The sequence below is a fragment of the Chanodichthys erythropterus genome, chromosome 12, assembly GCF_024489055.1.
Source record: "Chanodichthys erythropterus isolate Z2021 chromosome 12, ASM2448905v1, whole genome shotgun sequence".
Lineage (NCBI taxonomy): Eukaryota > Metazoa > Chordata > Actinopteri > Cypriniformes > Xenocyprididae > Chanodichthys > Chanodichthys erythropterus.
Genome location: NC_090232.1, coordinates 19,817,085 through 19,844,447, shown reverse-complemented (window position 1 = coordinate 19,844,447; position 27,363 = coordinate 19,817,085). Strand labels below are relative to the sequence as shown.

At 50.4% G+C, this 27,363-nt stretch overlaps 57 non-coding genes across 57 annotated transcripts; 43 read left to right on the top strand and 14 right to left on the bottom strand.

Moving 5' to 3' along the window:
* Positions 1-206: 206 nt before the first annotated feature.
* trnar-ccg (transfer RNA arginine (anticodon CCG)) lies at positions 207-279 on the bottom strand. The gene has a single exon. It is a non-coding gene; the product is annotated as a tRNA-Arg (tRNA).
* Positions 280-438: 159 nt separating this feature from the next.
* Positions 439-510, top strand: trnap-ugg (transfer RNA proline (anticodon UGG)). The gene has a single exon. It is a non-coding gene; the product is annotated as a tRNA-Pro (tRNA).
* Positions 511-1,275: 765 nt separating this feature from the next.
* trnap-ugg (transfer RNA proline (anticodon UGG)) lies at positions 1,276-1,347 on the top strand. The gene has a single exon. It is a non-coding gene; the product is annotated as a tRNA-Pro (tRNA).
* A 258-nt stretch (positions 1,348-1,605) lies between these two features.
* On the top strand, positions 1,606-1,677 carry trnap-cgg (transfer RNA proline (anticodon CGG)). Its single transcript has one exon. It is a non-coding gene; the product is annotated as a tRNA-Pro (tRNA).
* Positions 1,678-2,032: 355 nt separating this feature from the next.
* On the bottom strand, positions 2,033-2,105 carry trnar-ccg (transfer RNA arginine (anticodon CCG)). Its single transcript has one exon. It is a non-coding gene; the product is annotated as a tRNA-Arg (tRNA).
* A 159-nt stretch (positions 2,106-2,264) lies between these two features.
* Positions 2,265-2,336, top strand: trnap-ugg (transfer RNA proline (anticodon UGG)). Its single transcript has one exon. It is a non-coding gene; the product is annotated as a tRNA-Pro (tRNA).
* Positions 2,337-3,101: 765 nt separating this feature from the next.
* Positions 3,102-3,173, top strand: trnap-ugg (transfer RNA proline (anticodon UGG)). The gene has a single exon. It is a non-coding gene; the product is annotated as a tRNA-Pro (tRNA).
* A 258-nt stretch (positions 3,174-3,431) lies between these two features.
* Positions 3,432-3,503, top strand: trnap-cgg (transfer RNA proline (anticodon CGG)). The gene has a single exon. It is a non-coding gene; the product is annotated as a tRNA-Pro (tRNA).
* A 355-nt stretch (positions 3,504-3,858) lies between these two features.
* Positions 3,859-3,931, bottom strand: trnar-ccg (transfer RNA arginine (anticodon CCG)). Its single transcript has one exon. It is a non-coding gene; the product is annotated as a tRNA-Arg (tRNA).
* Positions 3,932-4,090: 159 nt separating this feature from the next.
* On the top strand, positions 4,091-4,162 carry trnap-ugg (transfer RNA proline (anticodon UGG)). Its single transcript has one exon. It is a non-coding gene; the product is annotated as a tRNA-Pro (tRNA).
* A 765-nt stretch (positions 4,163-4,927) lies between these two features.
* On the top strand, positions 4,928-4,999 carry trnap-ugg (transfer RNA proline (anticodon UGG)). The gene has a single exon. It is a non-coding gene; the product is annotated as a tRNA-Pro (tRNA).
* A 258-nt stretch (positions 5,000-5,257) lies between these two features.
* trnap-cgg (transfer RNA proline (anticodon CGG)) lies at positions 5,258-5,329 on the top strand. Its single transcript has one exon. It is a non-coding gene; the product is annotated as a tRNA-Pro (tRNA).
* Positions 5,330-5,684: 355 nt separating this feature from the next.
* trnar-ccg (transfer RNA arginine (anticodon CCG)) lies at positions 5,685-5,757 on the bottom strand. The gene has a single exon. It is a non-coding gene; the product is annotated as a tRNA-Arg (tRNA).
* Positions 5,758-5,916: 159 nt separating this feature from the next.
* Positions 5,917-5,988, top strand: trnap-ugg (transfer RNA proline (anticodon UGG)). The gene has a single exon. It is a non-coding gene; the product is annotated as a tRNA-Pro (tRNA).
* A 765-nt stretch (positions 5,989-6,753) lies between these two features.
* trnap-ugg (transfer RNA proline (anticodon UGG)) lies at positions 6,754-6,825 on the top strand. The gene has a single exon. It is a non-coding gene; the product is annotated as a tRNA-Pro (tRNA).
* A 258-nt stretch (positions 6,826-7,083) lies between these two features.
* trnap-cgg (transfer RNA proline (anticodon CGG)) lies at positions 7,084-7,155 on the top strand. Its single transcript has one exon. It is a non-coding gene; the product is annotated as a tRNA-Pro (tRNA).
* Positions 7,156-7,510: 355 nt separating this feature from the next.
* Positions 7,511-7,583, bottom strand: trnar-ccg (transfer RNA arginine (anticodon CCG)). The gene has a single exon. It is a non-coding gene; the product is annotated as a tRNA-Arg (tRNA).
* Positions 7,584-7,742: 159 nt separating this feature from the next.
* trnap-ugg (transfer RNA proline (anticodon UGG)) lies at positions 7,743-7,814 on the top strand. The gene has a single exon. It is a non-coding gene; the product is annotated as a tRNA-Pro (tRNA).
* Positions 7,815-8,579: 765 nt separating this feature from the next.
* trnap-ugg (transfer RNA proline (anticodon UGG)) lies at positions 8,580-8,651 on the top strand. Its single transcript has one exon. It is a non-coding gene; the product is annotated as a tRNA-Pro (tRNA).
* Positions 8,652-8,909: 258 nt separating this feature from the next.
* Positions 8,910-8,981, top strand: trnap-cgg (transfer RNA proline (anticodon CGG)). The gene has a single exon. It is a non-coding gene; the product is annotated as a tRNA-Pro (tRNA).
* A 355-nt stretch (positions 8,982-9,336) lies between these two features.
* On the bottom strand, positions 9,337-9,409 carry trnar-ccg (transfer RNA arginine (anticodon CCG)). Its single transcript has one exon. It is a non-coding gene; the product is annotated as a tRNA-Arg (tRNA).
* A 159-nt stretch (positions 9,410-9,568) lies between these two features.
* trnap-ugg (transfer RNA proline (anticodon UGG)) lies at positions 9,569-9,640 on the top strand. The gene has a single exon. It is a non-coding gene; the product is annotated as a tRNA-Pro (tRNA).
* A 765-nt stretch (positions 9,641-10,405) lies between these two features.
* On the top strand, positions 10,406-10,477 carry trnap-ugg (transfer RNA proline (anticodon UGG)). The gene has a single exon. It is a non-coding gene; the product is annotated as a tRNA-Pro (tRNA).
* A 258-nt stretch (positions 10,478-10,735) lies between these two features.
* trnap-cgg (transfer RNA proline (anticodon CGG)) lies at positions 10,736-10,807 on the top strand. The gene has a single exon. It is a non-coding gene; the product is annotated as a tRNA-Pro (tRNA).
* Positions 10,808-11,162: 355 nt separating this feature from the next.
* Positions 11,163-11,235, bottom strand: trnar-ccg (transfer RNA arginine (anticodon CCG)). The gene has a single exon. It is a non-coding gene; the product is annotated as a tRNA-Arg (tRNA).
* A 159-nt stretch (positions 11,236-11,394) lies between these two features.
* Positions 11,395-11,466, top strand: trnap-ugg (transfer RNA proline (anticodon UGG)). Its single transcript has one exon. It is a non-coding gene; the product is annotated as a tRNA-Pro (tRNA).
* Positions 11,467-12,231: 765 nt separating this feature from the next.
* On the top strand, positions 12,232-12,303 carry trnap-ugg (transfer RNA proline (anticodon UGG)). Its single transcript has one exon. It is a non-coding gene; the product is annotated as a tRNA-Pro (tRNA).
* Positions 12,304-12,561: 258 nt separating this feature from the next.
* On the top strand, positions 12,562-12,633 carry trnap-cgg (transfer RNA proline (anticodon CGG)). The gene has a single exon. It is a non-coding gene; the product is annotated as a tRNA-Pro (tRNA).
* A 355-nt stretch (positions 12,634-12,988) lies between these two features.
* On the bottom strand, positions 12,989-13,061 carry trnar-ccg (transfer RNA arginine (anticodon CCG)). Its single transcript has one exon. It is a non-coding gene; the product is annotated as a tRNA-Arg (tRNA).
* Positions 13,062-13,220: 159 nt separating this feature from the next.
* trnap-ugg (transfer RNA proline (anticodon UGG)) lies at positions 13,221-13,292 on the top strand. The gene has a single exon. It is a non-coding gene; the product is annotated as a tRNA-Pro (tRNA).
* Positions 13,293-14,057: 765 nt separating this feature from the next.
* On the top strand, positions 14,058-14,129 carry trnap-ugg (transfer RNA proline (anticodon UGG)). Its single transcript has one exon. It is a non-coding gene; the product is annotated as a tRNA-Pro (tRNA).
* Positions 14,130-14,387: 258 nt separating this feature from the next.
* On the top strand, positions 14,388-14,459 carry trnap-cgg (transfer RNA proline (anticodon CGG)). The gene has a single exon. It is a non-coding gene; the product is annotated as a tRNA-Pro (tRNA).
* A 355-nt stretch (positions 14,460-14,814) lies between these two features.
* trnar-ccg (transfer RNA arginine (anticodon CCG)) lies at positions 14,815-14,887 on the bottom strand. Its single transcript has one exon. It is a non-coding gene; the product is annotated as a tRNA-Arg (tRNA).
* Positions 14,888-15,046: 159 nt separating this feature from the next.
* Positions 15,047-15,118, top strand: trnap-ugg (transfer RNA proline (anticodon UGG)). Its single transcript has one exon. It is a non-coding gene; the product is annotated as a tRNA-Pro (tRNA).
* Positions 15,119-15,883: 765 nt separating this feature from the next.
* Positions 15,884-15,955, top strand: trnap-ugg (transfer RNA proline (anticodon UGG)). Its single transcript has one exon. It is a non-coding gene; the product is annotated as a tRNA-Pro (tRNA).
* A 258-nt stretch (positions 15,956-16,213) lies between these two features.
* Positions 16,214-16,285, top strand: trnap-cgg (transfer RNA proline (anticodon CGG)). Its single transcript has one exon. It is a non-coding gene; the product is annotated as a tRNA-Pro (tRNA).
* A 355-nt stretch (positions 16,286-16,640) lies between these two features.
* trnar-ccg (transfer RNA arginine (anticodon CCG)) lies at positions 16,641-16,713 on the bottom strand. Its single transcript has one exon. It is a non-coding gene; the product is annotated as a tRNA-Arg (tRNA).
* Positions 16,714-16,872: 159 nt separating this feature from the next.
* Positions 16,873-16,944, top strand: trnap-ugg (transfer RNA proline (anticodon UGG)). The gene has a single exon. It is a non-coding gene; the product is annotated as a tRNA-Pro (tRNA).
* Positions 16,945-17,709: 765 nt separating this feature from the next.
* trnap-ugg (transfer RNA proline (anticodon UGG)) lies at positions 17,710-17,781 on the top strand. The gene has a single exon. It is a non-coding gene; the product is annotated as a tRNA-Pro (tRNA).
* A 258-nt stretch (positions 17,782-18,039) lies between these two features.
* On the top strand, positions 18,040-18,111 carry trnap-cgg (transfer RNA proline (anticodon CGG)). The gene has a single exon. It is a non-coding gene; the product is annotated as a tRNA-Pro (tRNA).
* Positions 18,112-18,466: 355 nt separating this feature from the next.
* trnar-ccg (transfer RNA arginine (anticodon CCG)) lies at positions 18,467-18,539 on the bottom strand. The gene has a single exon. It is a non-coding gene; the product is annotated as a tRNA-Arg (tRNA).
* Positions 18,540-18,698: 159 nt separating this feature from the next.
* On the top strand, positions 18,699-18,770 carry trnap-ugg (transfer RNA proline (anticodon UGG)). Its single transcript has one exon. It is a non-coding gene; the product is annotated as a tRNA-Pro (tRNA).
* A 765-nt stretch (positions 18,771-19,535) lies between these two features.
* On the top strand, positions 19,536-19,607 carry trnap-ugg (transfer RNA proline (anticodon UGG)). Its single transcript has one exon. It is a non-coding gene; the product is annotated as a tRNA-Pro (tRNA).
* Positions 19,608-19,865: 258 nt separating this feature from the next.
* Positions 19,866-19,937, top strand: trnap-cgg (transfer RNA proline (anticodon CGG)). The gene has a single exon. It is a non-coding gene; the product is annotated as a tRNA-Pro (tRNA).
* Positions 19,938-20,292: 355 nt separating this feature from the next.
* On the bottom strand, positions 20,293-20,365 carry trnar-ccg (transfer RNA arginine (anticodon CCG)). The gene has a single exon. It is a non-coding gene; the product is annotated as a tRNA-Arg (tRNA).
* Positions 20,366-20,524: 159 nt separating this feature from the next.
* Positions 20,525-20,596, top strand: trnap-ugg (transfer RNA proline (anticodon UGG)). The gene has a single exon. It is a non-coding gene; the product is annotated as a tRNA-Pro (tRNA).
* A 765-nt stretch (positions 20,597-21,361) lies between these two features.
* trnap-ugg (transfer RNA proline (anticodon UGG)) lies at positions 21,362-21,433 on the top strand. The gene has a single exon. It is a non-coding gene; the product is annotated as a tRNA-Pro (tRNA).
* Positions 21,434-21,691: 258 nt separating this feature from the next.
* Positions 21,692-21,763, top strand: trnap-cgg (transfer RNA proline (anticodon CGG)). Its single transcript has one exon. It is a non-coding gene; the product is annotated as a tRNA-Pro (tRNA).
* Positions 21,764-22,118: 355 nt separating this feature from the next.
* On the bottom strand, positions 22,119-22,191 carry trnar-ccg (transfer RNA arginine (anticodon CCG)). Its single transcript has one exon. It is a non-coding gene; the product is annotated as a tRNA-Arg (tRNA).
* Positions 22,192-22,350: 159 nt separating this feature from the next.
* trnap-ugg (transfer RNA proline (anticodon UGG)) lies at positions 22,351-22,422 on the top strand. The gene has a single exon. It is a non-coding gene; the product is annotated as a tRNA-Pro (tRNA).
* A 762-nt stretch (positions 22,423-23,184) lies between these two features.
* On the top strand, positions 23,185-23,256 carry trnap-ugg (transfer RNA proline (anticodon UGG)). Its single transcript has one exon. It is a non-coding gene; the product is annotated as a tRNA-Pro (tRNA).
* A 258-nt stretch (positions 23,257-23,514) lies between these two features.
* Positions 23,515-23,586, top strand: trnap-cgg (transfer RNA proline (anticodon CGG)). Its single transcript has one exon. It is a non-coding gene; the product is annotated as a tRNA-Pro (tRNA).
* Positions 23,587-23,941: 355 nt separating this feature from the next.
* trnar-ccg (transfer RNA arginine (anticodon CCG)) lies at positions 23,942-24,014 on the bottom strand. Its single transcript has one exon. It is a non-coding gene; the product is annotated as a tRNA-Arg (tRNA).
* A 159-nt stretch (positions 24,015-24,173) lies between these two features.
* On the top strand, positions 24,174-24,245 carry trnap-ugg (transfer RNA proline (anticodon UGG)). Its single transcript has one exon. It is a non-coding gene; the product is annotated as a tRNA-Pro (tRNA).
* A 778-nt stretch (positions 24,246-25,023) lies between these two features.
* On the top strand, positions 25,024-25,095 carry trnap-ugg (transfer RNA proline (anticodon UGG)). Its single transcript has one exon. It is a non-coding gene; the product is annotated as a tRNA-Pro (tRNA).
* Positions 25,096-25,860: 765 nt separating this feature from the next.
* trnap-ugg (transfer RNA proline (anticodon UGG)) lies at positions 25,861-25,932 on the top strand. Its single transcript has one exon. It is a non-coding gene; the product is annotated as a tRNA-Pro (tRNA).
* Positions 25,933-26,190: 258 nt separating this feature from the next.
* Positions 26,191-26,262, top strand: trnap-cgg (transfer RNA proline (anticodon CGG)). The gene has a single exon. It is a non-coding gene; the product is annotated as a tRNA-Pro (tRNA).
* Positions 26,263-27,363: the final 1,101 nt, after the last annotated feature.

Below are 27,363 nucleotides of genomic sequence, written 5' to 3'. Positions count from 1 at the left end.
TGTAATTTCAGCCTGAAAGGGCACATGCACAGGCGGGCCAGATTGATTCACTGACAGTCTGGTGCTCGCAAAAGCTGCCACAGCTATCAGAAGTTTGTCAGTTCTGTGCTAATTCTGGTCTTGCGGTCATCAAGGCTATAGCGTTGCTCTGAACAAATCATCCCGGAATTTCTCGCACAGCCAACTTAAAGGTAGCCCATCAAAGACGACCCAGGTGGGACTTGAACCCACAATCCCCAGCTCCGGAGGCTGATGCCTTATCCATTAGGCCACTGGGCCTTGTCTGGCGAGCTTGGCCTTTGATCTGTAGCATGGCTTCAAGGAGTTTCTGCCACTCAAACATCTACACTTTAGTATCTTGATGCCAGGTCACGTCCTGTCACTGAGGAGAGCTTCACTGAATTTGTGGCGCCCTCACGAAAGATCTTCCATCGACAAGGCTCGTTGGTCTAGGGGTATGATTCTCGCTTTGGGTGCGAGAGGTCCCGGGTTCAAATCCCGGACGAGCCCAGCGGTTTCAGAGTGAGCGGCAGGGGCAGCTGTTTGTCCTGGTTTTGAAATCCTTACTGCTGCCTGTGATCACCTGTTCTACTACATAGCCGAGATTCAGCCAGATGACAAGCCTCATTTCCTCGGACAGACCATGCTCAGAGCGGCAGCCCGCCCACAAACGCTTTCTATTAGAACTAGTGCCTGCCCGTTCTGTTCAAGTTCAAGGGTTTTCTGGCACTTTTTCCGATTGCTGCTTTTCTTTATCAACTACTTGACATCAGGCCATTTACTGCAACCCACGTGGTACTTGACGTCACGTTCTCGGGCATCAGAGGCTGATGCTTCGGCCAAATCGAACTTTCTGCAGGTCTGTAGATGCCGCTGTGGGATTCAAACCATTCTATATCGCTCTTCATTGAATTAACGTGGCTCTTTTGCAGAAACGCTAAGCACATATATACTTGTCGTTCTATGGAGTTTCTTTGAACAAATGGTCATTGACTTTTCGCAGCATCAGCTTGGAGCTAGCTCATCAAGCACGCCCTAGGTGGGAGGCTGATGCCTCATGGTTTCATAGTCAAGCCTTCGACATTTTGTGGAATTCTCTTTTAAATCAATCTTTCATGACACTTTCCCATCTGTTATGTGTGTCATCCTCTCTGCTTTCGTACGCGGAGCCTTCATAGTAGCGCAAAAGTAAGATGCGGCCTTTACCCATTAGGCCACTGGGCCTCCAGCACGCAGCGCTTTGTTTAATATCAGCGTGGAAGGGCACGTGCACAAGGCTCGTTGGTCTAGGGGTATGATTCTCGCTTTGGGTGCGAGAGGTCCCGGGTTCAAATCCCGGACGAGCCCAGCGTTTTCAGAGCGAGCGGCAGGGGCAGCTGTTTGTCCTGGTTTTGAAATCCTTACTGCTGCCTGTGTTCATCTAAACTATGACATAGCCGAGATTCAGCCAGATGACAAGCGTCATTTCCTCGGACAGACCCTACTCAGAGGGGCAGCCCGCCAACAAACGCATTCTATTAGAACTAGCGCCTGCGCCTTTCTTTTAGCGGCCAGCATTCTATGACTCTACAAGTGTACACATGTAGCCTAAGCATTCAGCGGTCAGGCTCGTTGGTCTAGGGGTATGATTCTCGCTTCGGGTGCGAGAGGTCCCGGGTTCAAATCCCGGACGAGCCCTCTCGCCTTTAGTATGAGTGCCGGGGTTTTCTTGCACTTTTTTCGATTGCTGCTTTTCTTTATCAACCACTTCATACCAGGCCATTTACTGCAACCCACGTGGTACTTGACGTCACGTTCTCCAGCGTCCTCTTGCACACAGTGCTTTGTGTAATTTCAGCCTGAAAGGGCACATGCACAGGCGGGCCAGATTGATTCACTGACAGTCTGGTGCTCGCAAAAGCTGCCACAGCTATCAGAAGTTTGTCAGTTCTGTGCTAATTCTGGTCTTGCGGTCATCAAGGCTATAGCGTTGCTCTGAACAAATCATCCCGGAATTTCTCGCACAGCCAACTTAAAGGTAGCCCATCAAAGACGACCCAGGTGGGACTTGAACCCACAATCCCCAGCTCCGGAGGCTGATGCCTTATCCATTAGGCCACTGGGCCTTGTCTGGCGAGCTTGGCCTTTGATCTGTAGCATGGCTTCAAGGAGTTTCTGCCACTCAAACATCTACACTTTAGTATCTTGATGCCAGGTCACGTCCTGTCACTGAGGAGAGCTTCACTGAATTTGTGGCGCCCTCACGAAAGATCTTCCATCGACAAGGCTCGTTGGTCTAGGGGTATGATTCTCGCTTTGGGTGCGAGAGGTCCCGGGTTCAAATCCCGGACGAGCCCAGCGGTTTCAGAGTGAGCGGCAGGGGCAGCTGTTTGTCCTGGTTTTGAAATCCTTACTGCTGCCTGTGATCACCTGTTCTACTACATAGCCGAGATTCAGCCAGATGACAAGCCTCATTTCCTCGGACAGACCATGCTCAGAGCGGCAGCCCGCCCACAAACGCTTTCTATTAGAACTAGTGCCTGCCCGTTCTGTTCAAGTTCAAGGGTTTTCTGGCACTTTTTCCGATTGCTGCTTTTCTTTATCAACTACTTGACATCAGGCCATTTACTGCAACCCACGTGGTACTTGACGTCACGTTCTCGGGCATCAGAGGCTGATGCTTCGGCCAAATCGAACTTTCTGCAGGTCTGTAGATGCCGCTGTGGGATTCAAACCATTCTATATCGCTCTTCATTGAATTAACGTGGCTCTTTTGCAGAAACGCTAAGCACATATATACTTGTCGTTCTATGGAGTTTCTTTGAACAAATGGTCATTGACTTTTCGCAGCATCAGCTTGGAGCTAGCTCATCAAGCACGCCCTAGGTGGGAGGCTGATGCCTCATGGTTTCATAGTCAAGCCTTCGACATTTTGTGGAATTCTCTTTTAAATCAATCTTTCATGACACTTTCCCATCTGTTATGTGTGTCATCCTCTCTGCTTTCGTACGCGGAGCCTTCATAGTAGCGCAAAAGTAAGATGCGGCCTTTACCCATTAGGCCACTGGGCCTCCAGCACGCAGCGCTTTGTTTAATATCAGCGTGGAAGGGCACGTGCACAAGGCTCGTTGGTCTAGGGGTATGATTCTCGCTTTGGGTGCGAGAGGTCCCGGGTTCAAATCCCGGACGAGCCCAGCGATTTCAGAGCGAGCGGCAGGGGCAGCTGTTTGTCCTGGTTTTGAAATCCTTACTGCTGCCTGTGTTCATCTAAACTATGACATAGCCGAGATTCAGCCAGATGACAAGCGTCATTTCCTCGGACAGACCCTACTCAGAGGGGCAGCCCGCCAACAAACGCATTCTATTAGAACTAGCGCCTGCGCCTTTCTTTTAGCGGCCAGCATTCTATGACTCTACAAGTGTACACATGTAGCCTAAGCATTCAGCGGTCAGGCTCGTTGGTCTAGGGGTATGATTCTCGCTTCGGGTGCGAGAGGTCCCGGGTTCAAATCCCGGACGAGCCCTCTCGCCTTTAGTATGAGTGCCGGGGTTTTCTTGCACTTTTTTCGATTGCTGCTTTTCTTTATCAACCACTTCATACCAGGCCATTTACTGCAACCCACGTGGTACTTGACGTCACGTTCTCCAGCGTCCTCTTGCACACAGTGCTTTGTGTAATTTCAGCCTGAAAGGGCACATGCACAGGCGGGCCAGATTGATTCACTGACAGTCTGGTGCTCGCAAAAGCTGCCACAGCTATCAGAAGTTTGTCAGTTCTGTGCTAATTCTGGTCTTGCGGTCATCAAGGCTATAGCGTTGCTCTGAACAAATCATCCCGGAATTTCTCGCACAGCCAACTTAAAGGTAGCCCATCAAAGACGACCCAGGTGGGACTTGAACCCACAATCCCCAGCTCCGGAGGCTGATGCCTTATCCATTAGGCCACTGGGCCTTGTCTGGCGAGCTTGGCCTTTGATCTGTAGCATGGCTTCAAGGAGTTTCTGCCACTCAAACATCTACACTTTAGTATCTTGATGCCAGGTCACGTCCTGTCACTGAGGAGAGCTTCACTGAATTTGTGGCGCCCTCACGAAAGATCTTCCATCGACAAGGCTCGTTGGTCTAGGGGTATGATTCTCGCTTTGGGTGCGAGAGGTCCCGGGTTCAAATCCCGGACGAGCCCAGCGGTTTCAGAGTGAGCGGCAGGGGCAGCTGTTTGTCCTGGTTTTGAAATCCTTACTGCTGCCTGTGATCACCTGTTCTACTACATAGCCGAGATTCAGCCAGATGACAAGCCTCATTTCCTCGGACAGACCATGCTCAGAGCGGCAGCCCGCCCACAAACGCTTTCTATTAGAACTAGTGCCTGCCCGTTCTGTTCAAGTTCAAGGGTTTTCTGGCACTTTTTCCGATTGCTGCTTTTCTTTATCAACTACTTGACATCAGGCCATTTACTGCAACCCACGTGGTACTTGACGTCACGTTCTCGGGCATCAGAGGCTGATGCTTCGGCCAAATCGAACTTTCTGCAGGTCTGTAGATGCCGCTGTGGGATTCAAACCATTCTATATCGCTCTTCATTGAATTAACGTGGCTCTTTTGCAGAAACGCTAAGCACATATATACTTGTCGTTCTATGGAGTTTCTTTGAACAAATGGTCATTGACTTTTCGCAGCATCAGCTTGGAGCTAGCTCATCAAGCACGCCCTAGGTGGGAGGCTGATGCCTCATGGTTTCATAGTCAAGCCTTCGACATTTTGTGGAATTCTCTTTTAAATCAATCTTTCATGACACTTTCCCATCTGTTATGTGTGTCATCCTCTCTGCTTTCGTACGCGGAGCCTTCATAGTAGCGCAAAAGTAAGATGCGGCCTTTACCCATTAGGCCACTGGGCCTCCAGCACGCAGCGCTTTGTTTAATATCAGCGTGGAAGGGCACGTGCACAAGGCTCGTTGGTCTAGGGGTATGATTCTCGCTTTGGGTGCGAGAGGTCCCGGGTTCAAATCCCGGACGAGCCCAGCGTTTTCAGAGCGAGCGGCAGGGGCAGCTGTTTGTCCTGGTTTTGAAATCCTTACTGCTGCCTGTGTTCATCTAAACTATGACATAGCCGAGATTCAGCCAGATGACAAGCGTCATTTCCTCGGACAGACCCTACTCAGAGGGGCAGCCCGCCAACAAACGCATTCTATTAGAACTAGCGCCTGCGCCTTTCTTTTAGCGGCCAGCATTCTATGACTCTACAAGTGTACACATGTAGCCTAAGCATTCAGCGGTCAGGCTCGTTGGTCTAGGGGTATGATTCTCGCTTCGGGTGCGAGAGGTCCCGGGTTCAAATCCCGGACGAGCCCTCTCGCCTTTAGTATGAGTGCCGGGGTTTTCTTGCACTTTTTTCGATTGCTGCTTTTCTTTATCAACCACTTCATACCAGGCCATTTACTGCAACCCACGTGGTACTTGACGTCACGTTCTCCAGCGTCCTCTTGCACACAGTGCTTTGTGTAATTTCAGCCTGAAAGGGCACATGCACAGGCGGGCCAGATTGATTCACTGACAGTCTGGTGCTCGCAAAAGCTGCCACAGCTATCAGAAGTTTGTCAGTTCTGTGCTAATTCTGGTCTTGCGGTCATCAAGGCTATAGCGTTGCTCTGAACAAATCATCCCGGAATTTCTCGCACAGCCAACTTAAAGGTAGCCCATCAAAGACGACCCAGGTGGGACTTGAACCCACAATCCCCAGCTCCGGAGGCTGATGCCTTATCCATTAGGCCACTGGGCCTTGTCTGGCGAGCTTGGCCTTTGATCTGTAGCATGGCTTCAAGGAGTTTCTGCCACTCAAACATCTACACTTTAGTATCTTGATGCCAGGTCACGTCCTGTCACTGAGGAGAGCTTCACTGAATTTGTGGCGCCCTCACGAAAGATCTTCCATCGACAAGGCTCGTTGGTCTAGGGGTATGATTCTCGCTTTGGGTGCGAGAGGTCCCGGGTTCAAATCCCGGACGAGCCCAGCGGTTTCAGAGTGAGCGGCAGGGGCAGCTGTTTGTCCTGGTTTTGAAATCCTTACTGCTGCCTGTGATCACCTGTTCTACTACATAGCCGAGATTCAGCCAGATGACAAGCCTCATTTCCTCGGACAGACCATGCTCAGAGCGGCAGCCCGCCCACAAACGCTTTCTATTAGAACTAGTGCCTGCCCGTTCTGTTCAAGTTCAAGGGTTTTCTGGCACTTTTTCCGATTGCTGCTTTTCTTTATCAACTACTTGACATCAGGCCATTTACTGCAACCCACGTGGTACTTGACGTCACGTTCTCGGGCATCAGAGGCTGATGCTTCGGCCAAATCGAACTTTCTGCAGGTCTGTAGATGCCGCTGTGGGATTCAAACCATTCTATATCGCTCTTCATTGAATTAACGTGGCTCTTTTGCAGAAACGCTAAGCACATATATACTTGTCGTTCTATGGAGTTTCTTTGAACAAATGGTCATTGACTTTTCGCAGCATCAGCTTGGAGCTAGCTCATCAAGCACGCCCTAGGTGGGAGGCTGATGCCTCATGGTTTCATAGTCAAGCCTTCGACATTTTGTGGAATTCTCTTTTAAATCAATCTTTCATGACACTTTCCCATCTGTTATGTGTGTCATCCTCTCTGCTTTCGTACGCGGAGCCTTCATAGTAGCGCAAAAGTAAGATGCGGCCTTTACCCATTAGGCCACTGGGCCTCCAGCACGCAGCGCTTTGTTTAATATCAGCGTGGAAGGGCACGTGCACAAGGCTCGTTGGTCTAGGGGTATGATTCTCGCTTTGGGTGCGAGAGGTCCCGGGTTCAAATCCCGGACGAGCCCAGCGATTTCAGAGCGAGCGGCAGGGGCAGCTGTTTGTCCTGGTTTTGAAATCCTTACTGCTGCCTGTGTTCATCTAAACTATGACATAGCCGAGATTCAGCCAGATGACAAGCGTCATTTCCTCGGACAGACCCTACTCAGAGGGGCAGCCCGCCAACAAACGCATTCTATTAGAACTAGCGCCTGCGCCTTTCTTTTAGCGGCCAGCATTCTATGACTCTACAAGTGTACACATGTAGCCTAAGCATTCAGCGGTCAGGCTCGTTGGTCTAGGGGTATGATTCTCGCTTCGGGTGCGAGAGGTCCCGGGTTCAAATCCCGGACGAGCCCTCTCGCCTTTAGTATGAGTGCCGGGGTTTTCTTGCACTTTTTTCGATTGCTGCTTTTCTTTATCAACCACTTCATACCAGGCCATTTACTGCAACCCACGTGGTACTTGACGTCACGTTCTCCAGCGTCCTCTTGCACACAGTGCTTTGTGTAATTTCAGCCTGAAAGGGCACATGCACAGGCGGGCCAGATTGATTCACTGACAGTCTGGTGCTCGCAAAAGCTGCCACAGCTATCAGAAGTTTGTCAGTTCTGTGCTAATTCAGGTCTTGCGGTCATCAAGGCTATAGCGTTGCTCTGAACAAATCATCCCGGAATTTCTCGCACAGCCAACTTAAAGGTAGCCCATCAAAGACGACCCAGGTGGGACTTGAACCCACAATCCCCAGCTCCGGAGGCTGATGCCTTATCCATTAGGCCACTGGGCCTTGTCTGGCGAGCTTGGCCTTTGATCTGTAGCATGGCTTCAAGGAGTTTCTGCCACTCAAACATCTACACTTTAGTATCTTGATGCCAGGTCACGTCCTGTCACTGAGGAGAGCTTCACTGAATTTGTGGCGCCCTCACGAAAGATCTTCCATCGACAAGGCTCGTTGGTCTAGGGGTATGATTCTCGCTTTGGGTGCGAGAGGTCCCGGGTTCAAATCCCGGACGAGCCCAGCGGTTTCAGAGTGAGCGGCAGGGGCAGCTGTTTGTCCTGGTTTTGAAATCCTTACTGCTGCCTGTGATCACCTGTTCTACTACATAGCCGAGATTCAGCCAGATGACAAGCCTCATTTCCTCGGACAGACCATGCTCAGAGCGGCAGCCCGCCCACAAACGCTTTCTATTAGAACTAGTGCCTGCCCGTTCTGTTCAAGTTCAAGGGTTTTCTGGCACTTTTTCCGATTGCTGCTTTTCTTTATCAACTACTTGACATCAGGCCATTTACTGCAACCCACGTGGTACTTGACGTCACGTTCTCGGGCATCAGAGGCTGATGCTTCGGCCAAATCGAACTTTCTGCAGGTCTGTAGATGCCGCTGTGGGATTCAAACCATTCTATATCGCTCTTCATTGAATTAACGTGGCTCTTTTGCAGAAACGCTAAGCACATATATACTTGTCGTTCTATGGAGTTTCTTTGAACAAATGGTCATTGACTTTTCGCAGCATCAGCTTGGAGCTAGCTCATCAAGCACGCCCTAGGTGGGAGGCTGATGCCTCATGGTTTCATAGTCAAGCCTTCGACATTTTGTGGAATTCTCTTTTAAATCAATCTTTCATGACACTTTCCCATCTGTTATGTGTGTCATCCTCTCTGCTTTCGTACGCGGAGCCTTCATAGTAGCGCAAAAGTAAGATGCGGCCTTTACCCATTAGGCCACTGGGCCTCCAGCACGCAGCGCTTTGTTTAATATCAGCGTGGAAGGGCACGTGCACAAGGCTCGTTGGTCTAGGGGTATGATTCTCGCTTTGGGTGCGAGAGGTCCCGGGTTCAAATCCCGGACGAGCCCAGCGTTTTCAGAGCGAGCGGCAGGGGCAGCTGTTTGTCCTGGTTTTGAAATCCTTACTGCTGCCTGTGTTCATCTAAACTATGACATAGCCGAGATTCAGCCAGATGACAAGCGTCATTTCCTCGGACAGACCCTACTCAGAGGGGCAGCCCGCCAACAAACGCATTCTATTAGAACTAGCGCCTGCGCCTTTCTTTTAGCGGCCAGCATTCTATGACTCTACAAGTGTACACATGTAGCCTAAGCATTCAGCGGTCAGGCTCGTTGGTCTAGGGGTATGATTCTCGCTTCGGGTGCGAGAGGTCCCGGGTTCAAATCCCGGACGAGCCCTCTCGCCTTTAGTATGAGTGCCGGGGTTTTCTTGCACTTTTTTCGATTGCTGCTTTTCTTTATCAACCACTTCATACCAGGCCATTTACTGCAACCCACGTGGTACTTGACGTCACGTTCTCCAGCGTCCTCTTGCACACAGTGCTTTGTGTAATTTCAGCCTGAAAGGGCACATGCACAGGCGGGCCAGATTGATTCACTGACAGTCTGGTGCTCGCAAAAGCTGCCACAGCTATCAGAAGTTTGTCAGTTCTGTGCTAATTCTGGTCTTGCGGTCATCAAGGCTATAGCGTTGCTCTGAACAAATCATCCCGGAATTTCTCGCACAGCCAACTTAAAGGTAGCCCATCAAAGACGACCCAGGTGGGACTTGAACCCACAATCCCCAGCTCCGGAGGCTGATGCCTTATCCATTAGGCCACTGGGCCTTGTCTGGCGAGCTTGGCCTTTGATCTGTAGCATGGCTTCAAGGAGTTTCTGCCACTCAAACATCTACACTTTAGTATCTTGATGCCAGGTCACGTCCTGTCACTGAGGAGAGCTTCACTGAATTTGTGGCGCCCTCACGAAAGATCTTCCATCGACAAGGCTCGTTGGTCTAGGGGTATGATTCTCGCTTTGGGTGCGAGAGGTCCCGGGTTCAAATCCCGGACGAGCCCAGCGGTTTCAGAGTGAGCGGCAGGGGCAGCTGTTTGTCCTGGTTTTGAAATCCTTACTGCTGCCTGTGATCACCTGTTCTACTACATAGCCGAGATTCAGCCAGATGACAAGCCTCATTTCCTCGGACAGACCATGCTCAGAGCGGCAGCCCGCCCACAAACGCTTTCTATTAGAACTAGTGCCTGCCCGTTCTGTTCAAGTTCAAGGGTTTTCTGGCACTTTTTCCGATTGCTGCTTTTCTTTATCAACTACTTGACATCAGGCCATTTACTGCAACCCACGTGGTACTTGACGTCACGTTCTCGGGCATCAGAGGCTGATGCTTCGGCCAAATCGAACTTTCTGCAGGTCTGTAGATGCCGCTGTGGGATTCAAACCATTCTATATCGCTCTTCATTGAATTAACGTGGCTCTTTTGCAGAAACGCTAAGCACATATATACTTGTCGTTCTATGGAGTTTCTTTGAACAAATGGTCATTGACTTTTTGCAGCATCAGCTTGGAGCTAGCTCATCAAGCACGCCCTAGGTGGGAGGCTGATGCCTCATGGTTTCATAGTCAAGCCTTCGACATTTTGTGGAATTCTCTTTTAAATCAATCTTTCATGACACTTTCCCATCTGTTATGTGTGTCATCCTCTCTGCTTTCGTACGCGGAGCCTTCATAGTAGCGCAAAAGTAAGATGCGGCCTTTACCCATTAGGCCACTGGGCCTCCAGCACGCAGCGCTTTGTTTAATATCAGCGTGGAAGGGCACGTGCACAAGGCTCGTTGGTCTAGGGGTATGATTCTCGCTTTGGGTGCGAGAGGTCCCGGGTTCAAATCCCGGACGAGCCCAGCGTTTTCAGAGCGAGCGGCAGGGGCAGCTGTTTGTCCTGGTTTTGAAATCCTTACTGCTGCCTGTGTTCATCTAAACTATGACATAGCCGAGATTCAGCCAGATGACAAGCGTCATTTCCTCGGACAGACCCTACTCAGAGGGGCAGCCCGCCAACAAACGCATTCTATTAGAACTAGCGCCTGCGCCTTTCTTTTAGCGGCCAGCATTCTATGACTCTACAAGTGTACACATGTAGCCTAAGCATTCAGCGGTCAGGCTCGTTGGTCTAGGGGTATGATTCTCGCTTCGGGTGCGAGAGGTCCCGGGTTCAAATCCCGGACGAGCCCTCTCGCCTTTAGTATGAGTGCCGGGGTTTTCTTGCACTTTTTTCGATTGCTGCTTTTCTTTATCAACCACTTCATACCAGGCCATTTACTGCAACCCACGTGGTACTTGACGTCACGTTCTCCAGCGTCCTCTTGCACACAGTGCTTTGTGTAATTTCAGCCTGAAAGGGCACATGCACAGGCGGGCCAGATTGATTCACTGACAGTCTGGTGCTCGCAAAAGCTGCCACAGCTATCAGAAGTTTGTCAGTTCTGTGCTAATTCTGGTCTTGCGGTCATCAAGGCTATAGCGTTGCTCTGAACAAATCATCCCGGAATTTCTCGCACAGCCAACTTAAAGGTAGCCCATCAAAGACGACCCAGGTGGGACTTGAACCCACAATCCCCAGCTCCGGAGGCTGATGCCTTATCCATTAGGCCACTGGGCCTTGTCTGGCGAGCTTGGCCTTTGATCTGTAGCATGGCTTCAAGGAGTTTCTGCCACTCAAACATCTACACTTTAGTATCTTGATGCCAGGTCACGTCCTGTCACTGAGGAGAGCTTCACTGAATTTGTGGCGCCCTCACGAAAGATCTTCCATCGACAAGGCTCGTTGGTCTAGGGGTATGATTCTCGCTTTGGGTGCGAGAGGTCCCGGGTTCAAATCCCGGACGAGCCCAGCGGTTTCAGAGTGAGCGGCAGGGGCAGCTGTTTGTCCTGGTTTTGAAATCCTTACTGCTGCCTGTGATCACCTGTTCTACTACATAGCCGAGATTCAGCCAGATGACAAGCCTCATTTCCTCGGACAGACCATGCTCAGAGCGGCAGCCCGCCCACAAACGCTTTCTATTAGAACTAGTGCCTGCCCGTTCTGTTCAAGTTCAAGGGTTTTCTGGCACTTTTTCCGATTGCTGCTTTTCTTTATCAACTACTTGACATCAGGCCATTTACTGCAACCCACGTGGTACTTGACGTCACGTTCTCGGGCATCAGAGGCTGATGCTTCGGCCAAATCGAACTTTCTGCAGGTCTGTAGATGCCGCTGTGGGATTCAAACCATTCTATATCGCTCTTCATTGAATTAACGTGGCTCTTTTGCAGAAACGCTAAGCACATATATACTTGTCGTTCTATGGAGTTTCTTTGAACAAATGGTCATTGACTTTTTGCAGCATCAGCTTGGAGCTAGCTCATCAAGCACGCCCTAGGTGGGAGGCTGATGCCTCATGGTTTCATAGTCAAGCCTTCGACATTTTGTGGAATTCTCTTTTAAATCAATCTTTCATGACACTTTCCCATCTGTTATGTGTGTCATCCTCTCTGCTTTCGTACGCGGAGCCTTCATAGTAGCGCAAAAGTAAGATGCGGCCTTTACCCATTAGGCCACTGGGCCTCCAGCACGCAGCGCTTTGTTTAATATCAGCGTGGAAGGGCACGTGCACAAGGCTCGTTGGTCTAGGGGTATGATTCTCGCTTTGGGTGCGAGAGGTCCCGGGTTCAAATCCCGGACGAGCCCAGCGATTTCAGAGCGAGCGGCAGGGGCAGCTGTTTGTCCTGGTTTTGAAATCCTTACTGCTGCCTGTGTTCATCTAAACTATGACATAGCCGAGATTCAGCCAGATGACAAGCGTCATTTCCTCGGACAGACCCTACTCAGAGGGGCAGCCCGCCAACAAACGCATTCTATTAGAACTAGCGCCTGCGCCTTTCTTTTAGCGGCCAGCATTCTATGACTCTACAAGTGTACACATGTAGCCTAAGCATTCAGCGGTCAGGCTCGTTGGTCTAGGGGTATGATTCTCGCTTCGGGTGCGAGAGGTCCCGGGTTCAAATCCCGGACGAGCCCTCTCGCCTTTAGTATGAGTGCCGGGGTTTTCTTGCACTTTTTTCGATTGCTGCTTTTCTTTATCAACCACTTCATACCAGGCCATTTACTGCAACCCACGTGGTACTTGACGTCACGTTCTCCAGCGTCCTCTTGCACACAGTGCTTTGTGTAATTTCAGCCTGAAAGGGCACATGCACAGGCGGGCCAGATTGATTCACTGACAGTCTGGTGCTCGCAAAAGCTGCCACAGCTATCAGAAGTTTGTCAGTTCTGTGCTAATTCAGGTCTTGCGGTCATCAAGGCTATAGCGTTGCTCTGAACAAATCATCCCGGAATTTCTCGCACAGCCAACTTAAAGGTAGCCCATCAAAGACGACCCAGGTGGGACTTGAACCCACAATCCCCAGCTCCGGAGGCTGATGCCTTATCCATTAGGCCACTGGGCCTTGTCTGGCGAGCTTGGCCTTTGATCTGTAGCATGGCTTCAAGGAGTTTCTGCCACTCAAACATCTACACTTTAGTATCTTGATGCCAGGTCACGTCCTGTCACTGAGGAGAGCTTCACTGAATTTGTGGCGCCCTCACGAAAGATCTTCCATCGACAAGGCTCGTTGGTCTAGGGGTATGATTCTCGCTTTGGGTGCGAGAGGTCCCGGGTTCAAATCCCGGACGAGCCCAGCGGTTTCAGAGTGAGCGGCAGGGGCAGCTGTTTGTCCTGGTTTTGAAATCCTTACTGCTGCCTGTGATCACCTGTTCTACTACATAGCCGAGATTCAGCCAGATGACAAGCCTCATTTCCTCGGACAGACCATGCTCAGAGCGGCAGCCCGCCCACAAACGCTTTCTATTAGAACTAGTGCCTGCCCGTTCTGTTCAAGTTCAAGGGTTTTCTGGCACTTTTTCCGATTGCTGCTTTTCTTTATCAACTACTTGACATCAGGCCATTTACTGCAACCCACGTGGTACTTGACGTCACGTTCTCGGGCATCAGAGGCTGATGCTTCGGCCAAATCGAACTTTCTGCAGGTCTGTAGATGCCGCTGTGGGATTCAAACCATTCTATATCGCTCTTCATTGAATTAACGTGGCTCTTTTGCAGAAACGCTAAGCACATATATACTTGTCGTTCTATGGAGTTTCTTTGAACAAATGGTCATTGACTTTTCGCAGCATCAGCTTGGAGCTAGCTCATCAAGCACGCCCTAGGTGGGAGGCTGATGCCTCATGGTTTCATAGTCAAGCCTTCGACATTTTGTGGAATTCTCTTTTAAATCAATCTTTCATGACACTTTCCCATCTGTTATGTGTGTCATCCTCTCTGCTTTCGTACGCGGAGCCTTCATAGTAGCGCAAAAGTAAGATGCGGCCTTTACCCATTAGGCCACTGGGCCTCCAGCACGCAGCGCTTTGTTTAATATCAGCGTGGAAGGGCACGTGCACAAGGCTCGTTGGTCTAGGGGTATGATTCTCGCTTTGGGTGCGAGAGGTCCCGGGTTCAAATCCCGGACGAGCCCAGCGTTTTCAGAGCGAGCGGCAGGGGCAGCTGTTTGTCCTGGTTTTGAAATCCTTACTGCTGCCTGTGTTCATCTAAACTATGACATAGCCGAGATTCAGCCAGATGACAAGCGTCATTTCCTCGGACAGACCCTACTCAGAGGGGCAGCCCGCCAACAAACGCATTCTATTAGAACTAGCGCCTGCGCCTTTCTTTTAGCGGCCAGCATTCTATGACTCTACAAGTGTACACATGTAGCCTAAGCATTCAGCGGTCAGGCTCGTTGGTCTAGGGGTATGATTCTCGCTTCGGGTGCGAGAGGTCCCGGGTTCAAATCCCGGACGAGCCCTCTCGCCTTTAGTATGAGTGCCGGGGTTTTCTTGCACTTTTTTCGATTGCTGCTTTTCTTTATCAACCACTTCATACCAGGCCATTTACTGCAACCCACGTGGTACTTGACGTCACGTTCTCCAGCGTCCTCTTGCACACAGTGCTTTGTGTAATTTCAGCCTGAAAGGGCACATGCACAGGCGGGCCAGATTGATTCACTGACAGTCTGGTGCTCGCAAAAGCTGCCACAGCTATCAGAAGTTTGTCAGTTCTGTGCTAATTCTGGTCTTGCGGTCATCAAGGCTATAGCGTTGCTCTGAACAAATCATCCCGGAATTTCTCGCACAGCCAACTTAAAGGTAGCCCATCAAAGACGACCCAGGTGGGACTTGAACCCACAATCCCCAGCTCCGGAGGCTGATGCCTTATCCATTAGGCCACTGGGCCTTGTCTGGCGAGCTTGGCCTTTGATCTGTAGCATGGCTTCAAGGAGTTTCTGCCACTCAAACATCTACACTTTAGTATCTTGATGCCAGGTCACGTCCTGTCACTGAGGAGAGCTTCACTGAATTTGTGGCGCCCTCACGAAAGATCTTCCATCGACAAGGCTCGTTGGTCTAGGGGTATGATTCTCGCTTTGGGTGCGAGAGGTCCCGGGTTCAAATCCCGGACGAGCCCAGCGGTTTCAGAGTGAGCGGCAGGGGCAGCTGTTTGTCCTGGTTTTGAAATCCTTACTGCTGCCTGTGATCACCTGTTCTACTACATAGCCGAGATTCAGCCAGATGACAAGCCTCATTTCCTCGGACAGACCATGCTCAGAGCGGCAGCCCGCCCACAAACGCTTTCTATTAGAACTAGTGCCTGCCCGTTCTGTTCAAGTTCAAGGGTTTTCTGGCACTTTTTCCGATTGCTGCTTTTCTTTATCAACTACTTGACATCAGGCCATTTACTGCAACCCACGTGGTACTTGACGTCACGTTCTCGGGCATCAGAGGCTGATGCTTCGGCCAAATCGAACTTTCTGCAGGTCTGTAGATGCCGCTGTGGGATTCAAACCATTCTATATCGCTCTTCATTGAATTAACGTGGCTCTTTTGCAGAAACGCTAAGCACATATATACTTGTCGTTCTATGGAGTTTCTTTGAACAAATGGTCATTGACTTTTTGCAGCATCAGCTTGGAGCTAGCTCATCAAGCACGCCCTAGGTGGGAGGCTGATGCCTCATGGTTTCATAGTCAAGCCTTCGACATTTTGTGGAATTCTCTTTTAAATCAATCTTTCATGACACTTTCCCATCTGTTATGTGTGTCATCCTCTCTGCTTTCGTACGCGGAGCCTTCATAGTAGCGCAAAAGTAAGATGCGGCCTTTACCCATTAGGCCACTGGGCCTCCAGCACGCAGCGCTTTGTTTAATATCAGCGTGGAAGGGCACGTGCACAAGGCTCGTTGGTCTAGGGGTATGATTCTCGCTTTGGGTGCGAGAGGTCCCGGGTTCAAATCCCGGACGAGCCCAGCGTTTTCAGAGCGAGCGGCAGGGGCAGCTGTTTGTCCTGGTTTTGAAATCCTTACTGCTGCCTGTGTTCATCTAAACTATGACATAGCCGAGATTCAGCCAGATGACAAGCGTCATTTCCTCGGACAGACCCTACTCAGAGGGGCAGCCCGCCAACAAACGCATTCTATTAGAACTAGCGCCTGCGCCTTTCTTTTAGCGGCCAGCATTCTATGACTCTACAAGTGTACACATGTAGCCTAAGCATTCAGCGGTCAGGCTCGTTGGTCTAGGGGTATGATTCTCGCTTCGGGTGCGAGAGGTCCCGGGTTCAAATCCCGGACGAGCCCTCTCGCCTTTAGTATGAGTGCCGGGGTTTTCTTGCACTTTTTTCGATTGCTGCTTTTCTTTATCAACCACTTCATACCAGGCCATTTACTGCAACCCACGTGGTACTTGACGTCACGTTCTCCAGCGTCCTCTTGCACACAGTGCTTTGTGTAATTTCAGCCTGAAAGGGCACATGCACAGGCGGGCCAGATTGATTCACTGACAGTCTGGTGCTCGCAAAAGCTGCCACAGCTATCAGAAGTTTGTCAGTTCTGTGCTAATTCTGGTCTTGCGGTCATCAAGGCTATAGCGTTGCTCTGAACAAATCATCCCGGAATTTCTCGCACAGCCAACTTAAAGGTAGCCCATCAAAGACGACCCAGGTGGGACTTGAACCCACAATCCCCAGCTCCGGAGGCTGATGCCTTATCCATTAGGCCACTGGGCCTTGTCTGGCGAGCTTGGCCTTTGATCTGTAGCATGGCTTCAAGGAGTTTCTGCCACTCAAACATCTACACTTTAGTATCTTGATGCCAGGTCACGTCCTGTCACTGAGGAGAGCTTCACTGAATTTGTGGCGCCCTCACGAAAGATCTTCCATCGACAAGGCTCGTTGGTCTAGGGGTATGATTCTCGCTTTGGGTGCGAGAGGTCCCGGGTTCAAATCCCGGACGAGCCCAGCGGTTTCAGAGTGAGCGGCAGGGGCAGCTGTTTGTCCTGGTTTTGAAATCCTTACTGCTGCCTGTGATCACCTGTTCTACTACATAGCCGAGATTCAGCCAGATGACAAGCCTCATTTCCTCGGACAGACCATGCTCAGAGCGGCAGCCCGCCCACAAACGCTTTCTATTAGAACTAGTGCCTGCCCGTTCTGTTCAAGTTCAAGGGTTTTCTGGCACTTTTTCCGATTGCTGCTTTTCTTTATCAACTACTTGACATCAGGCCATTTACTGCAACCCACGTGGTACTTGACGTCACGTTCTCGGGCATCAGAGGCTGATGCTTCGGCCAAATCGAACTTTCTGCAGGTCTGTAGATGCCGCTGTGGGATTCAAACCATTCTATATCGCTCTTCATTGAATTAACGTGGCTCTTTTGCAGAAACGCTAAGCACATATATACTTGTCGTTCTATGGAGTTTCTTTGAACAAATGGTCATTGACTTTTCGCAGCATCAGCTTGGAGCTAGCTCATCAAGCACGCCCTAGGTGGGAGGCTGATGCCTCATGGTTTCATAGTCAAGCCTTCGACATTTTGTGGAATTCTCTTTTAAATCAATCTTTCATGACACTTTCCCATCTGTTATGTGTGTCATCCTCTCTGCTTTCGTACGCGGAGCCTTCATAGTAGCGCAAAAGTAAGATGCGGCCTTTACCCATTAGGCCACTGGGCCTCCAGCACGCAGCGCTTTGTTTAATATCAGCGTGGAAGGGCACGTGCACAAGGCTCGTTGGTCTAGGGGTATGATTCTCGCTTTGGGTGCGAGAGGTCCCGGGTTCAAATCCCGGACGAGCCCAGCGATTTCAGAGCGAGCGGCAGGGGCAGCTGTTTGTCCTGGTTTTGAAATCCTTACTGCTGCCTGTGTTCATCTAAACTATGACATAGCCGAGATTCAGCCAGATGACAAGCGTCATTTCCTCGGACAGACCCTACTCAGAGGGGCAGCCCGCCAACAAACGCATTCTATTAGAACTAGCGCCTGCGCCTTTCTTTTAGCGGCCAGCATTCTATGACTCTACAAGTGTACACATGTAGCCTAAGCATTCAGCGGTCAGGCTCGTTGGTCTAGGGGTATGATTCTCGCTTCGGGTGCGAGAGGTCCCGGGTTCAAATCCCGGACGAGCCCTCTCGCCTTTAGTATGAGTGCCGGGGTTTTCTTGCACTTTTTTCGATTGCTGCTTTTCTTTATCAACCACTTCATACCAGGCCATTTACTGCAACCCACGTGGTACTTGACGTCACGTTCTCCAGCGTCCTCTTGCACACAGTGCTTTGTGTAATTTCAGCCTGAAAGGGCACATGCACAGGCGGGCCAGATTGATTCACTGACAGTCTGGTGCTCGCAAAAGCTGCCACAGCTATCAGAAGTTTGTCAGTTCTGTGCTAATTCTGGTCTTGCGGTCATCAAGGCTATAGCGTTGCTCTGAACAAATCATCCCGGAATTTCTCGCACAGCCAACTTAAAGGTAGCCCATCAAAGACGACCCAGGTGGGACTTGAACCCACAATCCCCAGCTCCGGAGGCTGATGCCTTATCCATTAGGCCACTGGGCCTTGTCTGGCGAGCTTGGCCTTTGATCTGTAGCATGGCTTCAAGGAGTTTCTGCCACTCAAACATCTACACTTTAGTATCTTGATGCCAGGTCACGTCCTGTCACTGAGGAGAGCTTCACTGAATTTGTGGCGCCCTCACGAAAGATCTTCCATCGACAAGGCTCGTTGGTCTAGGGGTATGATTCTCGCTTTGGGTGCGAGAGGTCCCGGGTTCAAATCCCGGACGAGCCCAGCGGTTTCAGAGTGAGCGGCAGGGGCAGCTGTTTGTCCTGGTTTTGAAATCCTTACTGCTGCCTGTGATCACCTGTTCTACTACATAGCCGAGATTCAGCCAGATGACAAGCCTCATTTCCTCGGACAGACCATGCTCAGAGCGGCAGCCCGCCCACAAACGCTTTCTATTAGAACTAGTGCCTGCCCGTTCTGTTCAAGTTCAAGGGTTTTCTGGCACTTTTTCCGATTGCTGCTTTTCTTTATCAACTACTTGACATCAGGCCATTTACTGCAACCCACGTGGTACTTGACGTCACGTTCTCGGGCATCAGAGGCTGATGCTTCGGCCAAATCGAACTTTCTGCAGGTCTGTAGATGCCGCTGTGGGATTCAAACCATTCTATATCGCTCTTCATTGAATTAACGTGGCTCTTTTGCAGAAACGCTAAGCACATATATACTTGTCGTTCTATGGAGTTTCTTTGAACAAATGGTCATTGACTTTTCGCAGCATCAGCTTGGAGCTAGCTCATCAAGCACGCCCTAGGTGGGAGGCTGATGCCTCATGGTTTCATAGTCAAGCCTTCGACATTTTGTGGAATTCTCTTTTAAATCAATCTTTCATGACACTTTCCCATCTGTTATGTGTGTCATCCTCTCTGCTTTCGTACGCGGAGCCTTCATAGTAGCGCAAAAGTAAGATGCGGCCTTTACCCATTAGGCCACTGGGCCTCCAGCACGCAGCGCTTTGTTTAATATCAGCGTGGAAGGGCACGTGCACAAGGCTCGTTGGTCTAGGGGTATGATTCTCGCTTTGGGTGCGAGAGGTCCCGGGTTCAAATCCCGGACGAGCCCAGCGATTTCAGAGCGAGCGGCAGGGGCAGCTGTTTGTCCTGGTTTTGAAATCCTTACTGCTGCCTGTGTTCATCTAAACTATGACATAGCCGAGATTCAGCCAGATGACAAGCGTCATTTCCTCGGACAGACCCTACTCAGAGGGGCAGCCCGCCAACAAACGCATTCTATTAGAACTAGCGCCTGCGCCTTTCTTTTAGCGGCCAGCATTCTATGACTCTACAAGTGTACACATGTAGCCTAAGCATTCAGCGGTCAGGCTCGTTGGTCTAGGGGTATGATTCTCGCTTCGGGTGCGAGAGGTCCCGGGTTCAAATCCCGGACGAGCCCTCTCGCCTTTAGTATGAGTGCCGGGGTTTTCTTGCACTTTTTTCGATTGCTGCTTTTCTTTATCAACCACTTCATACCAGGCCATTTACTGCAACCCACGTGGTACTTGACGTCACGTTCTCCAGCGTCCTCTTGCACACAGTGCTTTGTGTAATTTCAGCCTGAAAGGGCACATGCACAGGCGGGCCAGATTGATTCACTGACAGTCTGGTGCTCGCAAAAGCTGCCACAGCTATCAGAAGTTTGTCAGTTCTGTGCTAATTCTGGTCTTGCGGTCATCAAGGCTATAGCGTTGCTCTGAACAAATCATCCCGGAATTTCTCGCACAGCCAACTTAAAGGTAGCCCATCAAAGACGACCCAGGTGGGACTTGAACCCACAATCCCCAGCTCCGGAGGCTGATGCCTTATCCATTAGGCCACTGGGCCTTGTCTGGCGAGCTTGGCCTTTGATCTGTAGCATGGCTTCAAGGAGTTTCTGCCACTCAAACATCTACACTTTAGTATCTTGATGCCAGGTCACGTCCTGTCACTGAGGAGAGCTTCACTGAATTTGTGGCGCCCTCACGAAAGATCTTCCATCGACAAGGCTCGTTGGTCTAGGGGTATGATTCTCGCTTTGGGTGCGAGAGGTCCCGGGTTCAAATCCCGGACGAGCCCAGCGGTTTCAGAGTGAGCGGCAGGGGCAGCTGTTTGTCCTGGTTTTGAAATCCTTACTGCTGCCTGTGATCACCTGTTCTACTACATAGCCGAGATTCAGCCAGATGACAAGCCTCATTTCCTCGGACAGACCATGCTCAGAGCGGCAGCCCGCCCACAAACGCTTTCTATTAGAACTAGTGCCTGCCCGTTCTGTTCAAGTTCAAGGGTTTTCTGGCACTTTTTCCGATTGCTGCTTTTCTTTATCAACTACTTGACATCAGGCCATTTACTGCAACCCACGTGGTACTTGACGTCACGTTCTCGGGCATCAGAGGCTGATGCTTCGGCCAAATCGAACTTTCTGCAGGTCTGTAGATGCCGCTGTGGGATTCAAACCATTCTATATCGCTCTTCATTGAATTAACGTGGCTCTTTTGCAGAAACGCTAAGCACATATATACTTGTCGTTCTATGGAGTTTCTTTGAACAAATGGTCATTGACTTTTTGCAGCATCAGCTTGGAGCTAGCTCATCAAGCACGCCCTAGGTGGGAGGCTGATGCCTCATGGTTTCATAGTCAAGCCTTCGACATTTTGTGGAATTCTCTTTTAAATCAATCTTTCATGACACTTTCCCATCTGTTATGTGTGTCATCCTCTCTGCTTTCGTACGCGGAGCCTTCATAGTAGCGCAAAAGTAAGATGCGGCCTTTACCCATTAGGCCACTGGGCCTCCAGCACGCAGCGCTTTGTTTAATATCAGCGTGGAAGGGCACGTGCACAAGGCTCGTTGGTCTAGGGGTATGATTCTCGCTTTGGGTGCGAGAGGTCCCGGGTTCAAATCCCGGACGAGCCCAGCGATTTCAGAGCGAGCGGCAGGGGCAGCTGTTTGTCCTGGTTTTGAAATCCTTACTGCTGCCTGTGTTCATCTAAACTATGACATAGCCGAGATTCAGCCAGATGACAAGCGTCATTTCCTCGGACAGACCCTACTCAGAGGGGCAGCCCGCCAACAAACGCATTCTATTAGAACTAGCGCCTGCGCTTTTCTTTTAGCGGCCAGCATTCTATGACTCTACAAGTGTACACATGTAGCCTAAGCATTCAGCGGTCAGGCTCGTTGGTCTAGGGGTATGATTCTCGCTTCGGGTGCGAGAGGTCCCGGGTTCAAATCCCGGACGAGCCCTCTCGCCTTTAGTATGAGTGCCGGGGTTTTCTTGCACTTTTTTCGATTGCTGCTTTTCTTTATCAACCACTTCATACCAGGCCATTTACTGCAACCCACGTGGTACTTGACGTCACGTTCTCCAGCGTCCTCTTGCACACAGTGCTTTGTGTAATTTCAGCCTGAAAGGGCACATGCACAGGCGGGCCAGATTGATTCACTGACAGTCTGGTGCTCGCAAAAGCTGCCACAGCTATCAGAAGTTTGTCAGTTCTGTGCTAATTCAGGTCTTGCGGTCATCAAGGCTATAGCGTTGCTCTGAACAAATCATCCCGGAATTTCTCGCACAGCCAACTTAAAGGTAGCCCATCAAAGACGACCCAGGTGGGACTTGAACCCACAATCCCCAGCTCCGGAGGCTGATGCCTTATCCATTAGGCCACTGGGCCTTGTCTGGCGAGCTTGGCCTTTGATCTGTAGCATGGCTTCAAGGAGTTTCTGCCACTCAAACATCTACACTTTAGTATCTTGATGCCAGGTCACGTCCTGTCACTGAGGAGAGCTTCACTGAATTTGTGGCGCCCTCACGAAAGATCTTCCATCGACAAGGCTCGTTGGTCTAGGGGTATGATTCTCGCTTTGGGTGCGAGAGGTCCCGGGTTCAAATCCCGGACGAGCCCAGCGGTTTCAGAGTGAGCGGCAGGGGCAGCTGTTTGTCCTGGTTTTGAAATCCTTACTGCTGCCTGTGATCACCTGTTCTACTACATAGCCGAGATTCAGCCAGATGACAAGCCTCATTTCCTCGGACAGACCATGCTCAGAGCGGCAGCCCGCCCACAAACGCTTTCTATTAGAACTAGTGCCTGCCCGTTCTGTTCAAGTTCAAGGGTTTTCTGGCACTTTTTCCGATTGCTGCTTTTCTTTATCAACTACTTGACATCAGGCCATTTACTGCAACCCACGTGGTACTTGACGTCACGTTCTCGGGCATCAGAGGCTGATGCTTCGGCCAAATCGAACTTTCTGCAGGTCTGTAGATGCCGCTGTGGGATTCAAACCATTCTATATCGCTCTTCATTGAATTAACGTGGCTCTTTTGCAGAAACGCTAAGCACATATATACTTGTTCTATGGAGTTTCTTTGAACAAATGGTCATTGACTTTTTGCAGCATCAGCTTGGAGCTAGCTCATCAAGCACGCCCTAGGTGGGAGGCTGATGCCTCATGGTTTCATAGTCAAGCCTTCGACATTTTGTGGAATTCTCTTTTAAATCAATCTTTCATGACACTTTCCCATCTGTTATGTGTGTCATCCTCTCTGCTTTCGTACGCGGAGCCTTCATAGTAGCGCAAAAGTAAGATGCGGCCTTTACCCATTAGGCCACTGGGCCTCCAGCACGCAGCGCTTTGTTTAATATCAGCGTGGAAGGGCACGTGCACAAGGCTCGTTGGTCTAGGGGTATGATTCTCGCTTTGGGTGCGAGAGGTCCCGGGTTCAAATCCCGGACGAGCCCAGCGATTTCAGAGCGAGCGGCAGGGGCAGCTGTTTGTCCTGGTTTTGAAATCCTTACTGCTGCCTGTGTTCATCTAAACTATGACATAGCCGAGATTCAGCCAGATGACAAGCGTCATTTCCTCGGACAGACCCTACTCAGAGGGGCAGCCCGCCAACAAACGCATTCTATTAGAACTAGCGCCTGCGCTTTTCTTTTAGCGGCCAGCATTCTATGACTCTACAAGTGTACACATGTAGCCTAAGCATTCAGCGGTCAGGCTCGTTGGTCTAGGGGTATGATTCTCGCTTCGGGTGCGAGAGGTCCCGGGTTCAAATCCCGGACGAGCCCTCTCGCCTTTAGTATGAGTGCCGGGGTTTTCTTGCACTTTTTTCGATTGCTGCTTTTCTTTATCAACCACTTCATACCAGGCCATTTACTGCAACCCACGTGGTACTTGACGTCACGTTCTCCAGCGTCCTCTTGCACACAGTGCTTTGTGTAATTTCAGCCTGAAAGGGCACATGCACAGGCGGGCCAGATTGATTCACTGACAGTCTGGTGCTCGCAAAAGCTGCCACAGCTATCAGAAGTTTGTCAGTTCTGTGCTAATTCAGGTCTTGCGGTCATCAAGGCTATAGCGTTGCTCTGAACAAATCATCCCGGAATTTCTCGCACAGCCAACTTAAAGGTAGCCCATCAAAGACGACCCAGGTGGGACTTGAACCCACAATCCCCAGCTCCGGAGGCTGATGCCTTATCCATTAGGCCACTGGGCCTTGTCTGGCGAGCTTGGCCTTTGATCTGTAGCATGGCTTCAAGGAGTTTCTGCCACTCAAACATCTACACTTTAGTATCTTGATGCCAGGTCACGTCCTGTCACTGAGGAGAGCTTCACTGAATTTGTGGCGCCCTCACGAAAGATCTTCCATCGACAAGGCTCGTTGGTCTAGGGGTATGATTCTCGCTTTGGGTGCGAGAGGTCCCGGGTTCAAATCCCGGACGAGCCCAGCGGTTTCAGAGTGAGCGGCAGGGGCAGCTGTTTGTCCTGGTTTTGAAATCCTTACTGCTGCCTGTGATCACCTGTTCTACTACATAGCCGAGATTCAGCCAGATGACAAGCCTCATTTCCTCGGACAGACCATGCTCAGAGCGGCAGCCCGCCCACAAACGCTTTCTATTAGAACTAGTGCCTGCCCGTTCTGTTCAAGTTCAAGGGTTTTCTGGCACTTTTTCCGATTGCTGCTTTTCTTTATCAACTACTTGACATCAGGCCATTTACTGCAACCCACGTGGTACTTGACGTCACGTTCTCGGGCATCAGAGGCTGATGCTTCGGCCAAATCGAACTTTCTGCAGGTCTGTAGATGCCGCTGTGGGATTCAAACCATTCTATATCGCTCTTCATTGAATTAACGTGGCTCTTTTGCAGAAACGCTAAGCACATATATACTTGTCGTTCTATGGAGTTTCTTTGAACAAATGGTCATTGACTTTTCGCAGCATCAGCTTGGAGCTAGCTCATCAAGCACGCCCTAGGTGGGAGGCTGATGCCTCATGGTTTCATAGTCAAGCCTTCGACATTTTGTGGAATTCTCTTTTAAATCAATCTTTCATGACACTTTCCCATCTGTTATGTGTGTCATCCTCTCTGCTTTCGTACGCGGAGCCTTCATAGTAGCGCAAAAGTAAGATGCGGCCTTTACCCATTAGGCCACTGGGCCTCCAGCACGCAGCGCTTTGTTTAATATCAGCGTGGAAGGGCACGTGCACAGGGCACGTGCACAAGGCTCGTTGGTCTAGGGGTATGATTCTCGCTTTGGGTGCGAGAGGTCCCGGGTTCAAATCCCGGACGAGCCCAGCGTTTTCAGAGCGAGCGGCAGGGGCAGCTGTTTGTCCTGGTTTTGAAATCCTTACTGCTGCCTGTGATCACCTGTTCTACTACATAGCCGAGATTCAGCCAGATGACAAGCCTCATTTCCTCGGACAGACCATGCTCAGAGCGGCAGCCCGCCCACAAACGCTTTCTATTAGAACTAGTGCCTGCCCGTTCTGTTCAAGTTCAAGGGTTTTCTGGCACTTTTTCCGATTGCTGCTTTTCTTTATCAACTACTTGACATCAGGCCATTTACTGCAACCCACGTGGTACTTGACGTCACGTTCTCGGGCATCAGAGGCTGATGCTTCGGCCAAATCGAACTTTCTGCAGGTCTGTAGATGCCGCTGTGGGATTCAAACCATTCTATATCGCTCTTCATTGAATTAACGTGGCTCTTTTGCAGAAACGCTAAGCACATATATACTTGTCGTTCTATGGAGTTTCTTTGAACAAATGGTCATTGACTTTTCGCAGCATCAGCTTGGAGCTAGCTCATCAAGCACGCCCTAGGTGGGAGGCTGATGCCTCATGGTTTCATAGTCAAGCCTTCGACATTTTGTGGAATTCTCTTTTAAATCAATCTTTCATGACACTTTCCCATCTGTTATGTGTGTCATCCTCTCTGCTTTCGTACGCGGAGCCTTCATAGTAGCGCAAAAGTAAGATGCGGCCTTTACCCATTAGGCCACTGGGCCTCCAGCACGCAGCGCTTTGTTTAATATCAGCGTGGAAGGGCACGTTCACAAGGCTCGTTGGTCTAGGGGTATGATTCTCGCTTTGGGTGCGAGAGGTCCCGGGTTCAAATCCCGGACGAGCCCAGCGTTTTCAGAGCGAGCGGCAGGGGCAGCTGTTTGTCCTGGTTTTGAAATCCTTACTGCTGCCTGTGTTCATCTAAACTATGACATAGCCGAGATTCAGCCAGATGACAAGCGTCATTTCCTCGGACAGACCCTACTCAGAGGGGCAGCCCGCCAACAAACGCATTCTATTAGAACTAGCGCCTGCGCCTTTCTTTTAGCGGCCAGCATTCTATGACTCTACAAGTGTACACATGTAGCCTAAGCATTCAGCGGTCAGGCTCGTTGGTCTAGGGGTATGATTCTCGCTTCGGGTGCGAGAGGTCCCGGGTTCAAATCCCGGACGAGCCCTCTCGCCTTTAGTATGAGTGCCGGGGTTTTCTTGCACTTTTTTCGATTGCTGCTTTTCTTTATCAACCACTTCATACCAGGCCATTTACTGCAACCCACGTGGTACTTGACGTCACGTTCTCCAGCGTCCTCTTGCACACAGTGCTTTGTGTAATTTCAGCCTGAAAGGGCACATGCACAGGCGGGCCAGATTGATTCACTGACAGTCTGGTGCTCGCAAAAGCTGCCACAGCTATCAGAAGTTTGTCAGTTCTGTGCTAATTCTGGTCTTGCGGTCATCAAGGCTATAGCGTTGCTCTGAACAAATCATCCCGGAATTTCTCGCACAGCCAACTTAAAGGTAGCCCATCAAAGACGACCCAGGTGGGACTTGAACCCACAATCCCCAGCTCCGGAGGCTGATGCCTTATCCATTAGGCCACTGGTCCTTGTCTGGCGAGCTTGGCCTTTGATCTGTAGCATGGCTTCAAGGAGTTTCTGCCACTCAAACATCTACACTTTAGTATCTTGATGCCAGGTCACGTCCTGTCACTGAGGAGAGCTTCACTGAATTTGTGGCGCCCTCACGAAAGATCTTCCATCGACAAGGCTCGTTGGTGTAGGGGTATGATTCTCGCTTTGGGTGCGAGAGGTCCCGGGTTCAAAACCCGGACGAGCCCAGCGGTTTCAGAGTGAGCGGCAGGGGCAGCTGTTTGTCCTGGTTTTGAAATCCTTACTGCTGCCTGTGATCACCTGTTCTACTACATAGCCGAGATTCAGCCAGATGACAAGCCTCATTTCCTCGGACAGACCATGCTCAGAGCGGCAGCCCGCCCACAAACGCTTTCTATTAGAACTAGTGCCTGCCCGTTCTGTTCAAGTTCAAGGGTTTTCTGGCACTTTTTCCGATTGCTGCTTTTCTTTATCAACTACTTGACATCAGGCCATTTACTGCAACCCACGTGGTACTTGACGTCACGTTCTCGGGCATCAGAGGCTGATGCTTCGGCCAAATCGAACTTTCTGCAGGTCTGTAGATGCCGCTGTGGGATTCAAACCATTCTATATCGCTCTTCATTGAATTAACGTGGCTCTTTTGCAGAAACGCTAAGCACATATATA